The sequence below is a fragment of the Cervus canadensis genome, chromosome 28 (genome assembly GCF_019320065.1).
Source record: "Cervus canadensis isolate Bull #8, Minnesota chromosome 28, ASM1932006v1, whole genome shotgun sequence".
Taxonomy (NCBI): domain Eukaryota; kingdom Metazoa; phylum Chordata; class Mammalia; order Artiodactyla; family Cervidae; genus Cervus; species Cervus canadensis.
In genome coordinates this window covers 34296562-34313213 of record NC_057413.1, presented here as the reverse complement: position 1 = coordinate 34313213, position 16652 = coordinate 34296562, and positions in this window count along the sequence as shown.

Sequence of the window (16652 nt, the reverse complement as noted above, 5' to 3'; positions counted from 1 at the left end):
CAGGGGTTCTGGCAGCACCACATACTCAGGGGGTTGGCAGCTAGAGCAGCAGGAAATACAGTGCTCTACAAGCGTATGGCAGCCAGTATTGGCCAATACGCTCCAGTATCCTTGCCTGAAGAACCCCCCCCACCCCACCCCGACAGAGAAGCCTGGCAGGCTACAGTCTACAGGGTCACAAAGAGTCGGACAGAACTGAGGCTACCCTGCACCCAGAGATGCAAGACTCTTTTCGCCTGTGGCAGCTCTGCCCCAGTGAGGATTGAGCATGAAGGTGGTCAGCTGCTTGGCTTGTGGGGACCCTGGTGATGCCAAGTGTGCAGGGACATAGACTACCTCTGCCACAGGAGTTATGGCCCTATCTGAGTCTTTTTTTGAGTCTCTTGTAGCTGGTGATCAGAAGGCCTCTTTGGCCAGTCTTTCTCCGTAATGCTGCCCGTTCAGGCCATGATCTTAGTTTTTTGAATACTGAGTTTCAAACCAGCTTTCTCACTTTATTCTTTCACCCTCATCAAGAGGCTCTTTAGTTCCTTTTCATTTTTTGCCATTAGAGTGGTATCATCTTCATATTTGAGGTTGTTGATATTTCTCCCAGCAATCTTGATTCCAGCTTGTGATTCATCCAACTAGCATTTTGCATGATGTTGTTGTTGCTAAGTGGTGTCTGACTCTTTGTGACCCCCCCATGGACTGCAGCATGGCAGGTTTCCCTGTCCTTCACCAACTCCCAGAGATTGCTCAAACTCCTGTTCATTGAGTCGGTGATGCCATCCAACCATCTCATCCACTGTCGTCCCCTTCTCCTCCTGCCTTCAATCTTTTCCAGCATCAGGGTCTTTTCCAAACTGTCAGCTCTTTGCATCAGGTGGCCGAAGTTTTGGAGCTTCAGCATCAGTCTTTCCAATGAATATTCAGGATTGATTTCCTTTAGGATTGAGTAATTTGATATCCTTGCAGTCCAAGGCACTCTCAAGAGTCTTCTTCAACACCACAGTTTGAAATCATGAATTCTTCAGGGCTCAGCCTTCTTTACAGTTCAACTCTCACATCTGTGCATAACTAATGGAAAAACCATAGCTTTGACTATTTGGACCTTTGTCAGCAAAGTGATGTCTCTGCTTTTTAATACACTGTCTAGGTTGGTCATAGCTTTTCTTCCAAGGAGCAAGTGTCTTTTAATTTCATGGCTAAAGTCATCATCTGCAGTGATTTTGGAGCCCAAGAAAATAAAGTCTCTCACTGTCCATGGTTTCCCCATCTATTTGCTATGAAATGATGGGACTGGATGCCATGAACTTCATTTTTTTGAATATTGAGTTTTAAGCCAGATTTTTCACTCTCCTCTTCCACCTTCATCAAGAGGCTCTTTAGTTCCTCTTTATTTTCTGTCATAAGTGTGATGTCATCTGAATATCTGAGGTTATTGCTATTTCTCCCACAGTCTTCATCCAGCAAAGCATTTTTCATGATGTACTCTTCACATAAGTTAAATAAGCATTTTGACAATATACAGCCTTGACTTTCCCAATTTGGAACCAGTTCTATGTTCAGTTGTAACTGTTGCTTCTAGACCTGCATACAAGTTTCTCACGAGGCAGGTTAAGTTTGGTATTCCCATCCCTTTAAGAATTTTCTACAGTTTCTTGTGGTCCACACAGCCAAAGGCTTTAATGTAATCAATGAAGCAGAAGTATATGTTTTCCTGGAATTCTCTTGTTTATTCTACTATCCAATGAATGGTGGCAATTTGATCTCTAGTTCCTCTGCCTTTTCTAAATCCAGCTTGTACATCTGGAATTTCTCAGTTCAGGCAATATTGAAGCCTTGCTTGGAGGATTTTGAGCATTACCTTGTGAGTGTGTGAAATGAATGCAGTTGTGTGGTAGTTTGAACATTTTATGGCATTGCTTTTCTTTGGGATTGGAATGAAAACTGACCTTTACCCAGTCAAGATGGACTGGGGAAAGAGACTCTTGGAAGGCACCAAGAAGCCTTGTGTGCCCCAGGACTCAGGTGAAAGGAGTGGTGACCCCACAAGAGACTGAACCAGACTTGCTTGTGAGTATTCAGGAGTCTCTGGTGGAGGTGTTGGTTGAGCGTGGCCTGCTGCGAGGTCAGGAGTTGACTGACTGCAGCAGTCCTGGGAGTTGTGGCATGCTAGCTTAAGTCCTTTTGGAGGAGGTCACCATAACCCTACCATAGTTTGGTCTCAGGCCAAACTACGGTGGGGGAACACAGCCCTGTCCATCAGCAGAAAATTGGATTTAAGATTTACTGAGCATGGCCTTGCCCACCAGAGCAAGACCCAGTTTTCCTGACAGCCAGTCTCTCCCATCAAGAAACTTCCGTAAAACTCTTATCTTCATCCATCGAAGGACCAACAGAATGAAAACTACAATCACAGAAATGTAACCAAACAGATCACATGGGTCACAGCCTTGTCTAACTCAATGAAACTATGAGCCATGCGTAGAGCCACCCATGATGGATGGGTCATTGTGAAGAGTTCTGACAAAATGTGGTCCACTGGAGAAGGAAATGGAAAGTCACTTCAGTAGTCTTGCCTTGAGAACCCCATGAACAGTATGAAAAGGCAAAAAGATAGGACACTGAAAGATGAATTCTCCAGGTCAGTGGGTGCCCAATATGCTACTGGAGATCAGTGGGGAAATAACTCCAGAAAGAATGAAGAGACGGAGCCAAAGCAAAAACAATACCCAGTTGTGGGTGTGACTGGTGATGGAAGTTAAAGTCTGATGTTGTAAGGAGAGATATTGCATAGGAACCTGGACTATTAGGTCCGTGAATCAGTAAATTGGAAGTGGTCAAATAGTAAATGGCAAGAGTGAACACTGACATTGTAGGACTCAGTGAACTAAAATGGACAGGAATGGGTGAATTTAATTCAATTCTACTACTGTGAGCAAGAATCCCTTAGAAGGAATAGAGTAGCACTCATAGTCAACAAGAATTCAAAATGCAGTACTTGGGTGTGGTACTCTCAAAAATGACAGAATGATCTCTGTTTGTTTCCAAGGCAAACCATTCAATATCACAGTAATCCAAGTCTATGCACCAACCACTGATACCGAAGAAGCTGAAGTTGAATGGTTCACATGATGTACTCAGCATATTAGTTAAATAATCAGGATGACATACTTCTTTCCTGATGTTGAACCAGTCACTTTTTCCATATCTGGGTTCTTTCTAACTGTTACTTTTTAAAAATGTATTTATTTTAAATTGCAGGGTAATTGCTTTAGAATGTTGTGCTGGTTTCTGCCATATATCAACGTGAATCACCCAAAGTATAGATATGTTCCTTCCTTCTTGAAATTTCCTCCCACCTTCCATCCTATCCCACCTCTCTAGATTGTTACAGAACACCAGGTTTTGTTCCCTGTGTTATGAAGCAGTTTTAACTGTTGCTTCTTGACCTGCATACAGGTTTCTCGGGAGACAGATATGGTCTGGTATTCCCATCCAGAAATTCTAAGAATTTCCCACCGTATGTTGTGGTCCACACAGCCAAAGGTTTTAGTTTAGTCAATGAAGCACAAGTAGATGTTTTTCTGAAATTCCCTTGCTTTCTGCATGATTCAGTGAATGATGGCAGTTTGATCTCTGGTTCCAGTGCCTTTTTCTAAAGCCAGTTTGTACATCTAGAAGTTCTCATCTCATGTACTGCTAAGACATAGCTTGAAGGATTTTGAGCATAACCTTGCTAGCATGTGAAATGAGTACAATTGTACAGTAGTTGCAATAATTTCTGGCATTGCCATTCTTTGAGATTGGAATGAAAATTGACATTGTCTAGTCCTGTGACCACTGCTGAGTTTTTCAAATTTGCTGACATACTGAGTGCAGCACTTTAACAGCATCATCTTTAAGGATTTGAAATAATTCAGCTTGAATTTCATCAGTGCCATTAGCTTCGTTCATAGTAGTGCTTCCTAAGGCTCACTTGACTTCACATTCCAGGATGTCTGGCTCTGGGTGAGTGACCACACTATCATGGTTATCTGGGTCATTAAGAGCTTGTTTGTATAGTTATTCTGTGTATTCTTCCCACCTTTCCTTAATCTCTTCTTCTGTTAGGTCCTTGCCATTTTTGTCCTTTATTGTGCCTATGTTTGCATGAAATATTCCCTTTGTAGCTCTAATTTTCTTGAAGAGATTTCAAGTGTTTCCCATTCTATTGCTTTCCTCTATTTCTTTGCCTTGTTCACTTAAGAAGGCTTTTTTATTTCTCCTTGCTATTCAGACGTGTACATCTTTCCCTTTCTCCTTTGCCTTTCACTTCCATTCTTTTCTCAGCTATTTTTAAGCCTCCTCAGACAACCACTTTGCCCTCTTGCATTTCTTTTTCTTGGGGATGGTTTGGGTCCCCACCTCATGTATAACGTTGCGAACCTCTGTCCATAGTCCTTCAGGCACTCTGTCTATCAGATCTAGTCCCTTGAACCTATTTGTCACTTCCTCTGGATAATCATAAGGGATTTGATTTAGGTCGTACCTGAATGGTCTAGTGGCTTTCCCAACTTTTTTCAGAGTCTGAATTTTGCAATAAAGAGGTCACAATCTGAGCCACAGTCAGCTCCAGGTCTTGTTTTTGCTGACTGTATAGAGCTTCTCCGTCTTTGACTGCAAAGAATATAATCAAATCTGATTTCAGTACTGACCATCTGGTGATGTCCGTGTGTAGAGTCTTCTCTTGTGTTGTTGAAAGACAGTGTTTGCTATGACCAGTGAATTCGTTTAGCAAAATTTGGTTAGCTTTTGCCTTGCTTCATTTTGTACTCTAAGGTCAAACTTGCTTGTTGTTTCAGGTATCTCTTGACTTCCTACTTTTACATTCCAGTCGCCTATAATGAAAAGAACATCTTTTTCTGGTGTTAGTTCTAGGAGGTCTTGTAGGTCTTCATAGAATTGTTTCCTTGGTATTAGTGGTTAGGGCATGACTTGGATTACTGTGATGTTGAATGGTTTGCCTTGGAATGAACCAAGATCACTTTGTCATTTTTGAAATTGCACCCAAGTCTGATTTCAGACTCTTTTATTGACTATGAATAATACCTCATTCCTTCTAAGGGATTCTTGCCCACAGTAGTAGTCATCTGAACTAGATTCGCCCATTCCCATCCATTTTAATTCACTGATTCCTAAAGTGTTGACGTTCACTCTTGCCATCTCCTGTTTGACCACTTCCAATTTACCTTGATTCATGGACCTAACATTCCAGATTCCTATGCAATATTGCTCTTTACAGCATCGGACTTTATTTTCACCACCAGACACACCCTCAACTGGGCGTTGTTTCCGCTTTGGCTCCGTCTCTCTATTCCTTCTGGAGCTATTTCTCCACTGTTCTTCAGCAGTATACTGGACACCTCCCAACCTGGGGGTCTCATCTTTCAGTGTCATACCTTTTGCCTTTTCAGGCTGTTCATGGGGTTCTCCAGGCAAGAATGCTGAAGTGATTTGCCATTCTCTTCTCCAGTGGACCACATTTTGTCAGGCTGTAACTAGCAGAGACATGCCCTTCAGTGGCTCAGTGTAGCTGGCTGACATGCCCAGTGTCCTGGTTGTTCCACTGCTGCTCCTCACTAAGCATTTAAGCCTTCTCTGGTCGTTGGGTGTCAGTCAGTCTGGGGTCTGGGGCTGAGGCAAAGGTCCTGCTGGAGTGGCTGAGAATGGGGTCTGGGAAGGCTGGAGCAGATGTTGGAGTATGCTGAGGAGTGGAGGGCACTCAGGCCTCACCGCTGTTGCTGGCCACCCTGTAGCTGATCAACCACCCAGGAGTCACTGTCTGGTTAAAGATCATGATGATTAGTAAATCTAGAAAATAAAATTTTATGGTTACTGCATTGCTTTATGAGGTGAACATTTTCCTTTCTCTAATGATGTCATGTGTCCATAGATAAAATATGACTTATTGCTTGAATGAGACAGGATTCAGCATCTACTCTATTCCTGTTTTTATATATGTTTAATGAGAGATATTATTTACATAGTAAACAGAAGAAAATGGAAAAGTGTTTCATTGTTGTTGTTGATAAGTTGTGTCTGACTATTTGCAGCCCCAAGGACTACAGCATGGCAGGCTTCACTATCTCCTGGAGTTTGCTCAAATTCATGTCCATTGAGTCAGTGATGCTATCTAACCATCTCATCTTCTGCCACCCTTTTCTCTTTGCCTTCAGTCTTTCCCAGCATCACAGTCTTTCCCAATGAGTCAGTTCTTCACATCAGTTGGCCACAGTATTGGAGCTTCAGCCTCAGCATCAGCCCTTCCAATGAATATTCAGGGTTGATTTCCTTTAGGATTAACTGGTTTTATCTCCTTGCAGTCCATGGGACTCTCAAGAGTCTTCAGCACCACAGTTCAAAAGCATCAACTCTTTGGTGCTTAGCCTTCCTTATGGTCCAACTCTCACATCTGTACATAACTACTGGAAAAATCATAGCTTTGACTAAACAGACCTTTGTTAGCAAAGTGATCTGCTTTTTAATATGCTGTTTAGGTTTATCATACCTTTCCTTCCAAGAAGCAAACGTCTTTTAATTTCAGGGCTGCAGTCCCTGCCCACAGTGATTTTGCAATCCAGGAAAATAAAATCTGTCACTGATTCCATTTTTCCCCCTTCTATTTGTCCTAAAGTGATGGGACCAGATGCCATGATCTTAGTTTGATCATAATTTTTGATATATCAAAAACTGTATTTTATAATCTAGCTATTGACCACTGTTACACCTACTTTTAATTTTATTTAAGGCAAAATATAGAAATGTGCTGATTTGTCAAAGCAGTTTTGGGTTAGTTTTTAGAATTATTAACATTCTCAGTTCCTGGGAAATTCACAGGAAATCTTTATCAAGGCTTCAAATACCCCTTAATCTTATCTGGTTTTCTTTCATTTACAGACTCCTGTGTATAGAGATAAGACTAGATGGCAACTCAGTAAAACTCAACCCTGCAAAACTGTAAAGTGTGTATTTTAGGATTTTTCCTATTGGCTGTGAATGGAACATATCTGTTCTGAGAAGAATAAATTAATATTATTTGGAATAAGTTTTCTTTTTCAGGGTAGTATGTCAATTGATTTGCAAACATTTTATCCTATTTCCATTCACAAAGAAATGTCCTACTTTAAACTTGCAAATTAATGTGCTCTGTGGAAATTCATAGCTGGAAGAAAAGGTCTTGGGCCACCAGTAAGTATGGAACTTGTAAGAGGTCGATAAAGGATTTTTAACATTATTTACAGTGAAGTTAAAATTAATTTTTTAAATTTACAGTGAAATTAAAAGACACCCCTTGGAAGGAAAGTTATGACCAACCTAGACAGCATATTAAAAAGCAGAGACATTACTTTGCCAACAAAGGTCCATCTAGTCAAGGCTATGTTTTTTCCAGTAGTCGTGTATGGATGTGAGAGTTGGACTGTAAAGAAAGCTGAGTGCCAAAGAATTGATGCTTTTGAACTGTGGTGTTGGAGAAGACCCTTGAGAGTCCCTTGGATTGCAAGGAGATCCAATCAGTCAATCCTAAAGGAAATCAGTCCTGAGTGTTCACTGGAAAGACTGATATTGAAGCTGAAACTCCAATACTTTGGCCACCTGATGTGAAGAGTTGACTCATTTGAAAAGACCCTGATGCTGGGAAAGATTGAAGGCAGGAGGAGAAAGGGACAACAGAAGATGAGATGGTTAGATGGCATCACCGACTCAATGGACATGGGTTTGGGTGGACTCTGGGAGTTGGTGATGGACAGGGAGGCCTGGCAGTCAAACACAACTGAGCAACTGAACTGAACTGAACTGACAGTGAAATCAAGAATATATTTCTATCAAGTTAATCTAATGTAACATATGCATAAGATGAATGAGTAAAGAAGCAGAGAAATGGTTAAAAACAAACAGGAGCCTTTACTAAGACAAAAGTAAATATGGATTCAGTACCATTTCAGTACAAGTTAGTTATTTCTTCTATGCATCTGAATAAATGTTCAAGATATTATGAGATGCTACCTTACCTTCACATGTGTTCTTTTACCTGAGGCTGTAACACTGACTGGTTAGGGAAGTTTTTCACTTCCTTCCTGAGGTGTTGTGCCTTTTGGCAGTTGTCTAGGAATGAGAAAAGGGGAGTTGTTAGAGGAAATTTTTCTCACTGCTTCTGCCCCCTCTGACAAAATATCTGAATTCAGAATATCCCAACTCTCTTAGCCTAGGTTCCCCTAAAGTGGAGCCTGAGACAAGGGCTTGCCTACAGGAGCAGTGAGGCAGGAGAAGGGGAGTTGGCCTCTGCTACGGAAGCCTGGCTGTTGCTGCAGTGTGTGTGAGGACACCCCTGTGAACAAGCGCGGGGGCAGCCTTTACTTGCGTGTGTTGTGGCTCCAGGATGTTCCCGCAGAGAGTCACCATCCTTACCTGTGGAGTGTCACCTGTGTGAGCTCCCACCCTGTCACAGTACCAGAGAAGCGGAGACCAGGACCTTCCAGGCTGTGCCTGCAGGAACTGACCAAGGGAACAAGGCGGACTGCATGAGGCCACAGAGGTGGGATCTAGGGCCACGCTGAGCCCCTTCCAGAAACCTGTAGGCTCGAAGAACCCACAAGGCCCTGTCGGTTCAGGAAGGCTTTGCTGAGACGAGCGGCTTGAATTGTTTCTCTGGACCCTTGGCAGCTTACATACCCTGTAAGAATGCATCTAAGCACAATTAGGAATACGTGAGGAGAGTACCTTTCTTCTGTGAAGAGAAAAGAAAGTGATTGTTGAAGGGGAGGTGGGAAAGACTTTAACACCGGGACTTGTAGCATAATCCCAGGAAGGTCAGTTTTAAGGGGGGATCATATGGAGCTTGATCCCTTGAGTTTTCTTGACAACATATCCAATGTTCTTCATGGGTTTACACATCCACTTTTAAGTCACCCAAAACCCATGTGGAGAAATTCACCTTCAGAAAGAGGAGCCTACTGTTCATTGTCCCAGTGTGGAGGGCTTGTGCTGACCGGTTCCAGCTCTCGGGCTTCTTGGCATGGAAGCATGATCTCTGAATTCTTTCTCCACATTTCCGCCCACTTCTGCTCAGTCCTCTTCGCAGTATCCTCTTTGGCGTCTCCCATTCAACATGTGACCTGAGTTCCTTCCTTTGTTCTCTCCTTAATCTCTGGTCTTCGTACTCTCCAGATAGATCTCATTCACTTCCATGGATGTGGAATACTTATTTACCAAATATTTATCTTTAGCTCTGAATCCTCTCCCAGAGCTGCAGACCTGTTGATATACACCTGCTTTCCTGGGTATCCTCCCTAGTAATGTCTGAGGGTGGCCGGAACTGGCATGCATTACTTCTGAATCTATGCTTCCCCCTAATTCCCTATCCAAGTGCATCATTATTCACTTGTTCAAACAAGTTGGAAAATTGAAAAACACCCTGGATATCCTCCTGCACTTTCCAACCAGTCTTTTATTTCTCGATACTTTTGCATAGATCTGCTTTTCACCATCCCCATGCCACTAGGTGAGTCCAGGACTGCATTGCCTTTTGCCTGGATCAGACGAGGCTCCAAGCTGGTCTGACTACCCCCATTCACTTCAGTCTTCCATTCTATTCCCCAAATTGCTCCCTAAGAGTGATCTCACTAAAATGTAAACCAAGTCATGTTACTCCCTTGCTTAAAATTCAATGAACTTACTTTGCTAACAGAATAAAATTCCAGCTGCTTAGCATGGCTTATAAAGTCCTTTATGATTTAATTCTGACTACTAGTGTTACCAAAACAAGCCATTATGCAAATACTGTTTTCACCACCTGGAATGCCCTTGTAAATATAATTGAGCTTCATTAATATTGCACTGCGTTAAGGGGGCTCTTGATCTGGTTTTCCCTACTTTGGGAAACAGAGTTCTTTCTGCTTCAGAATTCTTTCTGAAATATTTCAAGCACACAGGAAAGCAGAGAGACATAATGAGAAACACTGCCAACCTTTGGCAAATCTTAAAATCTTGACATGTTTGTTTCAGAAGTATTTTCTTTGTTGAGAAAGTCAGAAAGAGAGAAACAAATACCATACGATATCACATATATAGAAGGCAAATCTGTGTATCTATGAAACAGAAAGACTCAAAGACATAGAGAACAGACCTGTGGTTGCCAAGAGAGGAGAGACAGGGGCAGCATTATATAAATTTGTATTATATACGTTTGTATAACTGGTTCATTTCGCTCTACAGAAGAAATTATCACATTGCATGAGACTTACTTCAATAAGATTTTTAAAAAGTCCTCACACTAATAAAAAATAAAAAAATAAAAGTGCTGATAAAAAAAATAAATAAATAAAAAGTCCTCACAGATACAGTTAGACCTCCACCTTTCCTTCCAATACTCCCTACCCAGAGGTAGCCACCTTACTAAATTTGGTTTTTATCATTTTGTACTTTTACTGTGCTGCTTTTGTCACCAGAAATCCTATATATTGTCTTGTCACACACTTTCAAGCTTTATGTAAGTGGTGTTACATGGTATGCTTCCTGCAGCTTGCTTGTTGGCTCAACAATGCTTTGAGGTTTACGCAAGTTGATAAATGAGACTCTAATTCTGGAGGCTATTTCGTATTCTGTCGTATGAACAGACCATAGTTTACACATTTATTCTCTTTAGTGGATATTTAGGTTGTTTGCAATTTTCCCCTGTTACAAATAATGCTGCAGGGAGCATCTCCCATTCATCTCTCCCTGTGTACACATGGGTCACTAGGTTATATGGCTAGTGTAGGTTAACTAGGTTATATACTTAGAATTCCTAGTAGAAATATATGTACATCGATATATGTACATCGTAAACTTTAGTATCTAGTTTTCTCCCAAAATTCTTCAAGAAATGTTAGCATAAATTTTTCTTCAAAGGCAGTAGAACCTTGACTTTACTACTCAGATAGGGTCCAAGTATGAATCTAGTCCAAGTATAAAACTGAACAACACAACATGAGGTAATGAAGCTAGCGTAAAGTTATCAGAGAACTTTGTAAATGATCACAGCTGTATTGAATTATGAGAATTTCAGTACCTACTCTGTGTGCATGAGTGTGCATTTGTGTGTATGTTTTGTTTGAATTCTATGGTTCTGGTATGTCTCTAGGTTCTTTGGGTGAACTGGCATTGATGGCGTTCTAAAGAATTAGCTTTCTTTTGAGAGCTCAGGCTCTAGGAACTGTTTCTGTCCATTCACATAGTCAGTTGGTTTTTATTGTGTGCCCACTCCACAGTTGGCACCGTTCTGAGAGCGGGCGGTGTACGAGTGAATACGGGAGACAGAACCTTGACCCTCACAGAGCTTACATTCTGGTAGAGATGGGCAAGCAAACACATACACACAAAAACATGTAATACGTCAGCTGGTTTAGGGAAAGGGGATGAGGGAACGCTGGTAAGGTCATGGAGTTGCTCTTTCACAAACAGTTGTCCTGGAAGACCTGGACACAAAGGCGATATTTAAACAGGTCCTAAAGAAAGTGAGAGAGAAAGCCATGCATTTCCAGGAGGGAAAAGCTTTGGAAGTAGACGGGAGAGTATGCCCAAGAATTCTGACATGGGGACTGCTTTGCAAGGTCGAGGCTCAGCAGGGAGGCTGGAGCGGCCGAGACTGAGTGAGCAGGGAGAAGGGGGTGAGGTTAGGGTAGCAGAGTTGGGCAGAAGCTGTTGATTTTGCTCTGACTTGGGTGGGAAGCCATTGGAGGGATTGGAGCACAGGCTTGCTGTGATCATACCTGAGTTTTTGAACAATGACTCTGGTCATAAGAACAGAAGCGGGGAGATCAATTGAAGAGGCTGTTAACAATATTCTCAGTGAGGCGTGCTTGTGGCTTTGGACCATGATTTGGGCAGTGGAAGTGCTGAGGGGAGGTCAAATGGTGGGTGTATTTTGAAAGAGATTTTGTGTTGAGTTGGATGTGGGATGTAAGAGAAAGAAAAGAGTCATGGTGATGCCAGGGTTTCTTCTGTGAATGAAGAGTGGAGAAACTGGTAACTGAGACAGGTAAGATCAGAACAGTAACAGGCTGGGAGGAGTAAGCAGTTTCTTCTGGGTTATGGTAAGGGTAAGATTCCTACAAGACTCCCAAAATGTTTAGTGGGCAGTGAGATATTCATGGTTGAGGTCTAGGCTAGAAGTATATGTGTGGGAGTCATCAACACTCGGATGTTTTTGAAAGTGTGAGACTGAATGAGCTATGCTAGGAAGTCAGTTTGAGTAAGCTGAGCTGTGGAGGGCTGAGTCCCAGGCTCCCCAACACTTAGAATGACAGGAAATGAGGGGGAGACACAAGGTGATGGAAGGCAAGTCTTTGAGGCAGGATGAGAGTCTGGTGTCCCAGAAGCCACAGGAACAATGTGTTTCAAGAAAAAGGATGTGGTAATTCTATTAAATGTTGCTGGAAGATCACAGTTTTAAGGATCAAAAATTCATTATAAATTCTACAACATAAAGATTATTGGTGACCTTGACAGAAGCTATCTTAATGGAGTGGAGGAATCAAATGCCTGTTTGGAGCAGGTTCAAGGGAAAATGTGAAGAAAAGGATTAGATAAAAAGAAAATAAACTACTCTTTCAGGGAAGAGTTTATTGGGAAGCCTCTGTTAATGCTTACAGTCTAAGTTTAAAACCCCCTGACAGCTGAATGGCAACCTGATTCTTGCTGTTTTGATGCCCTCAGTGACCTTGGCAATAGCAGTCGGATTGTCCCCTCCATTAATTTCCTTCTCATTGTTGGCCTTATCTGCAGGCCTCTCCATGAATTCTTAGATGGCAAAATTATTCTTGACTTCCTGAATGTTTTGTATAACCATATCATGTTATAATCACATTGCTTCCCTGGTGGTTTGTTGGTAAAAATCTGCCTGACAATGCAGAAGCTGCAGTTTTGATCCCTGGGTTGGGCAGATCCCCTGAAGAAGAAAATGGCAACCCGCTGCAGTGTTCTTACCTGGGAAATACCATGGACAGAGAAGCTTGGTGGGCTATAGTCCCCAAGATCACAAAGAGACACAACTTAGCAACTAAACAACAGAAGTGGTGACTTTATGAAAATAAGTGTTGTGACTTGCAGGGCCCTCAGTGCTGCTTACAGAATGTGCCTAGTACTTAGCAATGTTCAGGTAATATTGCTTGAATAAAACAGAATCATTTTAAAGGAAGGTAGGGTTCAGGCCTTCTCTTCCATTTAAACCTGTGCCCTTTTATTTCTGTAGGGAAGGGAGAAATAGTCTTCACCTTCAGAGAAGCCAGAAAGAGGATGCTTGTGGAGAGTCTGGCCAAGACTGGTTTTTATTTACTTATTTAAAAAATTTTAAATTTTATATTGGAGTATAGATGATTTAAAATGTGTTAGTTTCACGTGTACACAAAGTGATTTAGTTATACATGTTCACATTTCTATCCTTTTTCAGGTTCTTTTCCCATATAGGTTAGTACAGAGGGATAAATTAGGAGGCTGTGATTAACACATACATATTTTGTTCTTATCCCAAGTTCTCCTAGCTGAAGTCAGAGGGGGCCTCTCTGATGTCCACCCTGAGGGTGCTGCCTGGTCTAGCGTCTTCCATGTGCTCCATCACGGTGATGGTGCTGTTGAAGGTGACCCTGGAAGGTGACTTCCTTATGCACCATTAGGTCAGACTGAGGGCTCCATTAGTTCTTCACTCAAGCAACTGTATTTTCCTAATGTGCCTTCACCAAGCACCGATGCCATTTCATTCCCAGAATCATTTCAATTAGATTCCAAGTGGTCTTTTATTGCGCTTTGGAAGTTTTGAAATGACAAATTATTCCTACATTCAATCTGCTGTTCTTTCATTTTCTCTGATTCTTCATGGCTGAAAGCCCCTGGGTGATTTTTCATGTGTTATTTGGACAACTGGAAGTCGTCTGAAATATAGTTGGACACCATTCCGAAAGAATATTCTCCTTTTATCTGTATTCTCTATGCTTATTCTTTGGTTTCTACTATTAATTAGCAAATTCATTTCCCGATATCCACAATGAGGTTACAATAAATGTGCCGAGTTAGGTATCCAGCAAAGCCAATGTATTCAGAGTGGTAACAAGAGACCAATTCTAGTCTGATAAACACTATTAAGAGGGAAAGATAAATCAAATCTTACTGCCTTAGTCAGCAAGTTTTATTCTACGGAAGGAATCCAAGCTGAAACACAGCTGTAATTTGGCGCCTTAGCTCAAAGTGACTGCTTTGTATTTTTCTCGAGGATCAGAGCATCCAATCTGTATGCTGCTGCTCAGATGCACCGTAACAAGTGCCGCCTTCACCTGGGTTGTTCAGAAGGCCCATAAGTCTTGGTCACTTGGTGGATTTCAATGCACAGCCATGAATTCCACAGGGCATTAATTCTGCTCCGTCGCTTGTCCATTTGAAATAAAAAGTGTCTGTGAATACATTATACTTGGGCACCTCTAAATCCCTCCTTAGTTTGCTGTCGTTCTCAAGGTCACCCATCTCCTTTGCTATCATTATTTCAGCATCCACAGCACCTTTGAAGTTTGCTGCTATTATGTCCTTTTTTCTTTTATCTTTGACAGCTGCATCAGCTCCTACTCTTGAAGAAATTAACATTGCTTTTTGTTCACAAAGTAAGATTATTTGGAAAGGTCAATGGATATAGCACATCAGTCTGGTATGTTTCTAGAGAGACATGCCTGCCACATTTCAGTGATTCCCTGGGTTAAAGGTATAGCTGGTTTATGATGAACATCCATGTAGAAATGATTATTGTAAATTTGAAAGAAACAAATTTCATTTAGAAGATTTTATGAGTGGCTCTATTAGAGGAAAGAAAGAGAATCACACCATTGCTACAGAGCTGGCTCTATGGGGACTGTATGCTCGGGGAGGGTACGCTTGTTTTCATCTAGCTTCCCTCACCAAGTTTTTCTATTTCTTTTCTTTAAAGATATTTTTTTGATGTGGACCATTTTTAAAGTCTTTATTGAGTTTGCTACAATATTGCTTCTGTTTTGTTTTGATTTTTTGGCCATGAGTCATGTGGTAGCTTAGCTTCCGACCCAGGGATCTAACCCACATCCCCTGCATTGGAAGGGGAAGTTTTAATCACTGGACCACTGGGTAAGTCCCTGAACAAGTTTTCCTTGACTGGGAAAGTCACTGTTGCTTTCCCAGTCATGTTTTCAGTGCACATGGGGAGTTAACTAAATATTATTTTCACTTTTATTAGGCATTTCCATTTCAGTGACTTGGATTAAACCATGGTGAATCTAATATTATATTTCCTCTTACTTTTTGTATTAGTGGATATTGTCTTATGATATTGATTCTACCAGCAGTTAGGTTAGAATACAAATGATAAAAGATGAAATTTTGAACCAGGAAAAGTAAAAAACATATATAACTCCTGAGGGTAAAGAGAGGTAGATGGACATGAAGCTGGAGGCTGTAAGAAATCATGTTTTCAGCAAGAAGTATCTGAATCGTGCCAATAGTACACCACTTGATCTGAAATTCCTTTGTGTTAGAGGCAGATGCATGTTTTACCACGGGCAATGGTAGCTCATCCAGGCTTAGCAAATGAAGAACAGATAGAGACCAAGTGTATCGGCATTATTAACATTTTGTCAGCAAGCCTCCATAGTGCCACAGATGCATGACAGGACTTTAGGAGAATCAAATGTAACAGCTCAAACTGATAACGTTAATTGCACTTGCCCTTTGTTGTAATTGCTGGAGCTGTAACAGTTTGACCTTTTCATAGGTTGTGAGACATGGAGTAGGCAGGATGGTGAGGCTGTGTGAATTGACTTGTTCGGGTTGCTAGCAATGTGAGAAAGTTCCTTCTGTGACACTGATGAAAACTGGTCTTCATTTGTTCTACAAACAAGGTAAGCATATAATTTACCATCCAAAGTAGGAGAATTTTGAAAAGTAAGCAGGAGTGCTATTAAACTAGGACACAACCAACTCCATATTGCCAGAGATTTTTATTAGAAATGAAATGACTTAAAAATATTCCTATTCTTGTGAAACACTTTCTTGTCTGTGTTGTAACAGAGACCTGAATTCACCTAACATGGACTTGGTGAAAAAAAGTACTTTTCATTACTCTAGGAGGTGAGTCAAAAAGGATATTGCTAATTTATCTAAGAGTATTCTGCCTATGTTTTTCCTGTGTTTAAGTTTTAATCAGGTCCCACTTGTTTACTTTCATTTTTATTTCCATCACTGTAGGAGGTGGGTCATAGAGGATCTTGCTTTGATTTATGTCATTGAGTATTCTGCCTACGTTTTCCTCTGAGAGTTTCTAGTCTCTGGCCTTACAGTTAGGTCTTTGATCCGTTTTGCGTTTATTTTTGTGTGTGGTGTTAGGAAGTGTTCTGATTTATTCTTTGGCCTGTGGCCATCCAGTCTTCCCCGTGCCGCTCACACAGGAGGCTGTCCTTTCTCCACTGTGTGCTCCTACGTCTGGTGCTATAGATCGGTGGCCACAGGCTCCGGGTTTATCCCTGGGCTTCCTGTCCTGTCCCAATGGGCTATGTTTCTGTCTTTGTGTCAGTACCATGTCTTGATGGCTGTAGCTTTGTAGTATAGTCTGAAGTCAGAGAATGTGATTCTTCCAGCTC